Genomic DNA, 8427 nt, shown 5'->3' with positions numbered 1-8427 from the left:
TAAATAGACCTATAACTGCTAAAAAAATAGAAACAGTCATCAAAAGTTTTCCCCCTTCAATAAAAGCCCAGGACCAAATGGCTTCAGTTCAGAATTCTATAAGATTTTCAAGGAAGAACTAATACCAATACTCCTCAAATTATTCCACACAATAAAAACAGAAGGAACATTACCAAAGTCTTTTTATGAGGCTACAATTACCCTGATACCCAAACCACAGAAAGACATTACTAAGAAAGAGAATTACAGACCAGTCTCACTCATGAACATTGATGCAAAAATACTAAATAAAATATTGGCAAATTAAATCCAAGAACATATCAGAATCATCATCCATCATGATCAAGTTGGCTTCATCCCACAGATGCAGAGGTGGTTCAGTAAATGCAATCCACCATATAAACAAAGTGGAAAAAAAATGTGATCCTCTCATTAGATGCTGAAAAAAGACTTCAACAAAATACAACATCCCTTCATGATAAAAAAAAAAAAAAAAAAAGAAGGCTGTACAGATCTGAACAGAGAACTCTCCACAAATGAATCTAAATGGCTAAAAGACACTTAAGGAAATGCTCACCATCCTTAGCCATCAGAGATATGCAAATCAAAACAACTGTGAGATTCTATCTTACACCTGTAAGAACAGCCAAGATCAAAAACACTGATGACAAAGCCGGGCGGTGGTGGCACACGCCTTTAATCCCAGCAATCAGGAGGCAGAGGCAGATCTGAGTCACACATTTGCCTTTCTCACAAGGCTTCTAGGCACTGATGCAGGTCAGGCTAGAGCGGCAAGCACTAGCTGACTGCATCCCTTTTCCAATAAGAAATTATATGGAGAAAACAATCAAGTGACACCTAATAAAAGCTACTCCAAGAGGTACTTCAACTGTTTGCCTTTCTGTGAATATGTATTGAGGGACTCATTGCATTCTGCACACGCTTCTGGGCACTGGGGAGAGAACCAATAAAATGGATACAGGAAGTCTTCCTTCAAATCTTAGAGTGTGTTGTGCATTGAAAGTCAAAAGTCCCCCATAGGCTCCTATGTTTGGTCCCCAGTTGGTGGCATTGTCTTGGAACTTTAAGAGGTTAAGCATGGCTACAGGAAGTAGGTTGTTGAGGGGGTGGGACTTGAGAGTTATGAGTGAGCTCCATTTCCAGCCTAGGCTTGCTGCTTTGTCATCTGCTAAGATGTGATACACTTTAATGAAAGTTCCCATTGCCAGAACTACAGCTCCAGCCACCATATCCTCCAGGCTGTGGTGTTTGGTACCCTCCCAAAACACCCCCAATATAAATCTTTCCTCCCTTAAATAGCCTCTGTTAGGTATTTTGTCACAGCAATGAGAAAATTAGCTAATACAGGGTGAATACGTGCTCACATTTCTTTGTTATAGAGCATGGTGGCCTGAATGGCAATGCTCCCATGGGCTCACAGGGAGTGGCATTATTTAGAAGGATTAGGACCTGTGGCCTTGTTGGTATAGGTATGGCCTTGTTGGAGAAAGTGTTTCATTGGGGGTTGGCTTTGAGGTTCCAAAATCTCAAATCAGGCCCGGTGACTCACTCTCTCTTCCTGCTGCTTCTGATCTAGGTGTAGAATTCTCAGCTTCTTCTCCGGCACCATGTCTGCCTGTGTGCCACCATGCTTCCTGCCATGGCAGTAATGGACTAAGCCTTTGAACCAGTAAACCAGCCCCAATTAAATGCTCTCCTTTATAAGAGTTGCTGTGGTTATGGTGTCTCTTCACAGCAATAGAACTCCTAAATAAAGATGTAGTGGAAATTTTTATACAACTTTACATACAATGTAACCAATACCTTAATCAATTCATAGGAAATTCCCTAGCCAGTAAATGCTGAAAAAATGTTCAGCATCCATAGCCTTAAAGGCAATGCATATCAAAGCTATACTGAAGGTCTTGGGCATATATCTCAGTGATAAATTGCTTTCTTGGCATACACAAAGTCCTGTATTCGAGCCCAACACTATTAACTAATAAATAAAAAACTACATTGAGATTTCATTTCATTCCAGTCAGATGCAATCATGAAAACAAACAGCGTATGTTAGCAAGGATTTGGGGGAGAAGAAGCACTTATATGCTGTTGGCAATCTCTCCAAAAAGCAATAGAGTTACCATAGACCCCTGTTATGTTATGTCCAAAGGAATAAAAGTTAGCATACAATACAAATATCTACACACCACTGTTTACTACAATGCTAGCCATGATAACCAAGTACGACATCAAACTGGGTGCCTATCAATGGGAAAATGATAAAGTATTAATGTAGTATGTTTTTTTAAACAATACAAATGTTTTATTTAATAGTCGCAGGTCATCATGGGCCAAGTGGTGGATACTCAGGACCCAGCAGGAAGGTCAGCGCAACCTCCGATCCTCCCTTTCTGACTCCAATAGGGTGAGCACATCTCCCTCTCGAATGGGACCTTGGAATTGGAGAAGTTTGGAGGTGTGAACTAGAGAAGCCCTAAAGTGATGTTTAGGCAGTTTGGTTGGGAATGCAGGGAGGAACATGGAGAGGAAAGTGTATTCATGAGTGTCCAGGACTTTGACTAGAAACATTCTTGTTACATTGTCACCAAGAACTTCTCAACACTTTGTCCCTGCCCTAGGGCTTTCCAGGAGGCAGGGTCGGAAGGACATGAATTAGACCCAGCTTTTAGGCTGTGACAGTTAGTGCTGGCTACTTTTTTTTTTTTTTTCAGATTTTAAAGTAAAAATTGGGAGCCTTAAAAACAAAGACACAGAGAAAAAAACAGTCAGTTTGACCAGAAATGGAGCATGTTGAAAGTTGTTACAAGGATTGTTGGTTGGTAAAGAGATTAGCACCATTAACTATTTTGCATCAGCAGGATTGAAAAGTGGTTTGAGGAAAACCCAGAAAAAACAGCCATCCCGGCGTTTCACAGAGTCAAGGGTGAACTCCTTTCAAGAAAAAAGTGCCTCTGGGACAAACTGTTCGTTCAGGGCAACCTGGGGAATCAGCTCCCAATTCAGCTGCCTAGATACTCAGCAGGTGTGGCAGCTAGGGCAGCTATGGTCCAAGGAGCCCTGTGTACAGCTCAAGTTGGAGGCAGACTTGTGTTGTCCATGAAATACATGCATTTCAAGAGTTAAACGATCACAAAGGCTTCTACACAGACTGAAGGCAAATTTTTGCATTCTAAGATGACCATGACCTTTCTGGCTCCAGTTATAGTTTGAATAGAAAATATTTCCTCAAATGACTGATTCATAGTATGATGGTGTAGTGTAGTGCCCGAGTCGCGGGGACCCCAAGAAGACCACCACAGACACCGACTCCCCAAAATACAAAAGCAAGGTTTAATTCTGCAAATCGCAATAGAAACCTCGTTTTGCACACCAATGCTGGGAGGGGGTGTGCAGAATAGGTGTCCCACTGTTCTTAGGCAGGGTTTATAGAAGCAAAAATAAAACCACAAATCTATTATTATGGACATAAGGGGTACGGGTGATTCTCTGATTGGCTCCAGTCTGGGGATTTTCCACTCTGCTGATATCAACCTAGAGCAGCTGGGCTGCAGTCTAGGGAACTTCCCTCTCTGCTGACAGCCACCTTGGGGCCTGGCACAAAATAAAGTTGGTTTTGTCCCTTCAATGGCATTACTGCAAGGCAGGGGCTAGTTGGAGGGAGTCAGTCACAGGGGGTGTGGCTCAGAAGACACACCTGGTCCGTGGGCCCTTTGTAGCTCTTTGACTTTTACTTCCTGTCTGTTATGTGGTAAACAGCTGTGCCGCCTGGCAGCCCCCCTCTGCCATGATGCTCTTCTTTACCACAAGCCCACAAGCAACACTGACGAACAACCACGTACTAAAAAGCATGAGTCAGAATTAATCTTTTCTCCTTACGTCACATCTCTTCGGTGTCTGTCACAGCGGTAACTAACACCCCCGCACACCCTCCTCTGTTCGATCCCTTTCTTTAGGCTGATTGGAGTCACCACAAGATAAATCATTTAGAAAGCTACAGCAATGGACACGTACAATATTATACTTAGTTTACTCTTTGGTTATAATTAACAGTTTAGAGGAGGGGGTCTCAACCTGTGGGTCCCAGCCTTTTGGGGTGGAACAGCCTTTCACAGGGGTTTTGTATCAGATATCCTGCATATCAGATGTTTACATTACAATTCATGGCAGTAGCAAAATTACAGTTACGAAGTAGCAATGAAATAATTTTATGATGGTGGGGTCACTACAACATGAGGAACTGTATCAAAGAGTCTTAACATTAAGAAGCTTGAGAGGCAGGGTGGTGGTGGTGAAAGTCAGGTGGTGGCGCAGGCCTCTGATCCCAGCACTCGGGAGTCAGAGATGGGCAGGTCTCTGTGAGTTTGAGGCCAGTTCCAAGACAGGCTCCAAAGTTACGGAGAAAACCCTGTAGATGGAGCGGCGGGGCTGCGTCCAGCCACCCGGCTAGCTTTACACCCGAAATAATTACACGAAAACTGTATTCTTTTAAACACTGCCTGGCCCATTAGTTTCAGCCTCTTATTGGCTAATTAACCCATATTTAGTAATCCGTGTAGCACCACGAGGTGGTCGCTTACCAGGAGAGATCTTAATCTGCGTCCATCTCGGAGAGGAAAGGCATGGCGACTGCCTATGGGGACTGACTGAAGCATCTCCTCACTGCCTTCTACCCAGCATTCTGTTCTGTTTAGTCCACCTACCTAATTTTCTGTCCTATTAAAGGGCTGAGGCAGTTTCTTTATTAACCAATGAAATTAACACATAGACACTCCTCCATCAAAATCTGTCTTGAAAGACCAAAAATAAATAAATAAAAACAGACAAAAGGTTGAGAGCTATTGGTTTAGAGATTCATGGTATTGTACTAACATTTTTGTTATGAAATATTTATTTTATGTGAAATATTTATAAATGTATTACAGTTACTTCTAATTCATAATCTCGTTGATAGATATTTCAGTTTGTCTCTAGCTTTTAATATTTATTCTTCATCTATTTTAGGAAGTATAGCTTTATTGAGTATACTGCAATAGGGCAACAGGCTGGTTAGCAGCTAGAGTTCCACTCGCCGTTGCTAGTTTCTGAGGATCAGAAATAAAGTTGGCCATTGACAATCCCGTGCTCAAAGTCTTTGTGTAAAATATGTATCTCATTTCAAGATATTGGGTTAATAGTTTTTAATTAAAAAAATGGTACTTGCTATTATTGTGTCTGTAATGTGTTCTATTCATGGAGTGGTAGTCAGGACTGTGCCATAGTGAGCAGGCGACTTGGTCCTAAGGCTTTGGTGGCAAGTGCTTAACCCATTGAGCCATCTCACTAGCCCAGATAAATGGTTAGGAAGGGAAACGGCTTAGGGCCGTTAGGTTGGGTTTATCAATGAAGGTTGCAATAAATTTTAGAGAATGCCAACAGCGTGGAACGGATTCCCTTGCAACCACGCCCTCATTAACGTCTGTTTGTTAGCGACTTTGCAGTTGTACCCCTGTCCGTGGGTACAAAGGGGCATTCCCATTGTTTTAACTGACATCTCCCTGATGAGTAAGAAAGCTGAACAACTTTTCATACCACTTATTGGACATGTCTATCTTCTTTCCAAAATGTCTGTTCAAAAATGTGCAGACATGAGGAGACCTTGGAGCACTCAGCCGGGAATGGAATGTCTGTTTTAAACCCCTCCCTCATAGGCTCAGGGATCTGTGCGGAAGAGGAGAAAGAGAGGACCGTAAGAGCCGTGGGTGGGTGGTGGAAATTGACACCTGCTGGGACAGGGGAAAGTCTGTTTCTTCAACGGAGTGACCGAACTGGGTATTTGACCTACATTCCAGGGCAAGCCAGGCTCGGGAGGAATAGACAAAACAGGCTCCACAGTTTGACTGACCGCGCGCGCGCGCGCGGCAGCTGTATGTGTGTGTGTGGTGCTTTTTTGTTATTGCTTGGTGGTTTTTGTTTTGTCTGTTTTGAGAAAGGACATGAATTTGGGTGGGGAGGGAGGGGTAAGAAGAAGGTGGGGAGAATCTGGGAGGACTTGGGAGAGGGGAAAGAGTGTGATTAAAATATATATATGAAAAATGACAAGTACTAGCGAAGCCTTAAAAATGTCTGTGCAATGGCGCACGCCTTTAATCCCAGCACTCGGGAGGCAGAGGCAGGCGGATCTCTGTGAGTTCGAGGCCAGCCTGGTCTACAAGAGCTAGCTCCAGGTCAGGCTCTAAAAAAAGCTGCAGAGAAACCCTGTCTCGAAAAACCAAAAACAGAAAAAGAAAAAAATGTCTGTGCAAGCTGGGTGGTGGTGGCGCAAGCCTTTAATCTCAGCACTCAAGAGGCAGAGGCAGACGGATCTCTGTGAGTTCGAGACCAGCCTGGTCTACAAGAGCTAGTTCCAGGATAGGCTCCAAAGCTACAGAGAAACTCTGTTTCAAAAAAAAAAAAAAGCTAGACAGTGGTGCTGCACACCTTTTGTCCCAACACTCAGGACTAACAGAGGCAGGCAAGACTCTGAGTTTGAGACCAACCTGGTCTAAGAAAGTGAGTTCTAGGACAGCCAGGGCTACATAATGAAACCCCTGTCTCAAAAAATTAAACAAAAAATATCTGTCCGAGGGTTTTTTCTGCCTATTTTTCAGCTGTATGTCTTCTTCTTTGTTTCTTTCTTTGTTTCTCTTGTTTCTTTCTTTGTTTCTTTCTTTGTTTCTTTGTTTGTTTGTTTCTTTCTTTCTGTCTGTCTGTCTGTCTGTCTTTCTTTTGTTTTTTGTTCATTTGATTGTTTGTTTGTTTGTTTGTTTTTGAAGCAGGGTTTCTTTGTGAGTAGCTCTGACCATCCTGGAACTCTGCCAGGCTGGCCTTGAACTCACAGAGATCCACCTGTCTCTGCCACCCGAGTGCTGGGATTAAAGATGTGCACCGTGAGGCCTGGCATGTCTTTATATGTCTTAAAGATTTGAATATTTTTAGTTTTAGTTTTAGTTTAGTTTTCTGTAAATGTGATTATAGGTTTCTCCCCCGATGCAGTAAGCTAGATCAACCAGAACTGAAAAAAGTAAAAGAACAGGTTTATTTGAACAAAGCAACTCCCAGATGAGTCCCTCAAGTCCTCTCAGAGATGGGGCAGAGAAGTCACACAACTGAAGTAAAAGCTGTGAGCTTCTATACCCTGTAGGCAAGGAGGTGGGGACTTGACCTCTCTAAGTTTGAGTTTGTGCCCAAGTAGGGTCAAAAGCTGACTGCTGTAGGCAGGGTCTTGGGGCTACCTGGCACTTAGGGGAGGAGCTGGCTTGGCAGCCGCCAAGAATGCGGAACTGGGCTTTTTGGTGCCTTGTTGGAGACTCTCTGAGGGGGGGGGGGGCTTTGCAGAGAGAGGAATGGGGCTTTCTGATGAAGCAGGAGTGAGCTGGAGGTTTCCAGCCCAACAATGTATATGTGTCTCTGTGTTGGTTTGTAAACGTGCATGCTAGTGAATTGGAGAGGAAGAGATATCATATTCCCCTGGGGCTGGAGTTACAGGTGGTGTGAGCCATGTTATGCTCAAATCCGGGAAGTCCCCACTAAAGCTGCCAACAAGGGAAAACCGAGTCCCATATGTAAAAAGCAAAAAGCCTTTATTTTAATCAAGTTTGCAAACTCAGTCTCTCCGCGTGTCCAATGTATTGGAATAACCGGAGAGCCCCCCCGCCCGCCCCAGCTCAGTTAGAATTGGGTTTTTTATAGTAGTAAAGGTGGGGGTGAGGGGTCTCCCAGGTTCAGGACCCCTGATTGGCTGACATTTGACATTTGTCTAGGGGTGTTCTGGTGAATGTGCGCAGGCAGGTGATCCTATCTACCAGTTGGAATGTTAGGCATTTCCTTTGAATGGTCTGTTCTTGGGCGGTGGTCAAGGTCCTGCAACCAGGTATTGCCTCAGGGTAAACTACTGAGACTCATGCCTCTTATTAAATTTACTGAGGGCTAAGTTTCTACTCTGGCAGGTGATAATGGCTGGGAAATAAAGAACTTCCTTTGGGCGACCTGTTCATACTTAGTTTATCATGGCTGGCCCCCACAAGTCGCCAGTGTGGGTTCTAAAAATTGAATTGGGTTCTCTCTACAAAGGTAGAGCATACCCTTAACTGCTGAACCACGTCTCTAGTCTGTATTTCTATTTTTATTTGATTTGTTTAAGACTCGTATAATCTTAATACAAATGCTTTAGAATATTTTCTCTGAACTTTAGGTCGTGGTCTTGCTTTTTCTTGTCCGTAAGGGACGGAACGGAAAGAAACGCAATGAAAGTCCTCCCCCCTCCCTCCCTCCCCTCCCTCCCATCCCTCACTCTAACCCTCTCTCTCTCTCTCTCTCTCTCTCTCTCTCTCTCTCTCTCTCTCTCTCTCTCTCTCTTTCTGAGTCAGTCTTACTATGTAGCCCTGG

Source organism: Arvicola amphibius, chromosome 12 (genome assembly GCF_903992535.2).
Source record: "Arvicola amphibius chromosome 12, mArvAmp1.2, whole genome shotgun sequence".
Classification (NCBI taxonomy): domain Eukaryota; kingdom Metazoa; phylum Chordata; class Mammalia; order Rodentia; family Cricetidae; genus Arvicola; species Arvicola amphibius.
This window is presented reverse-complemented; position numbering follows the sequence as displayed.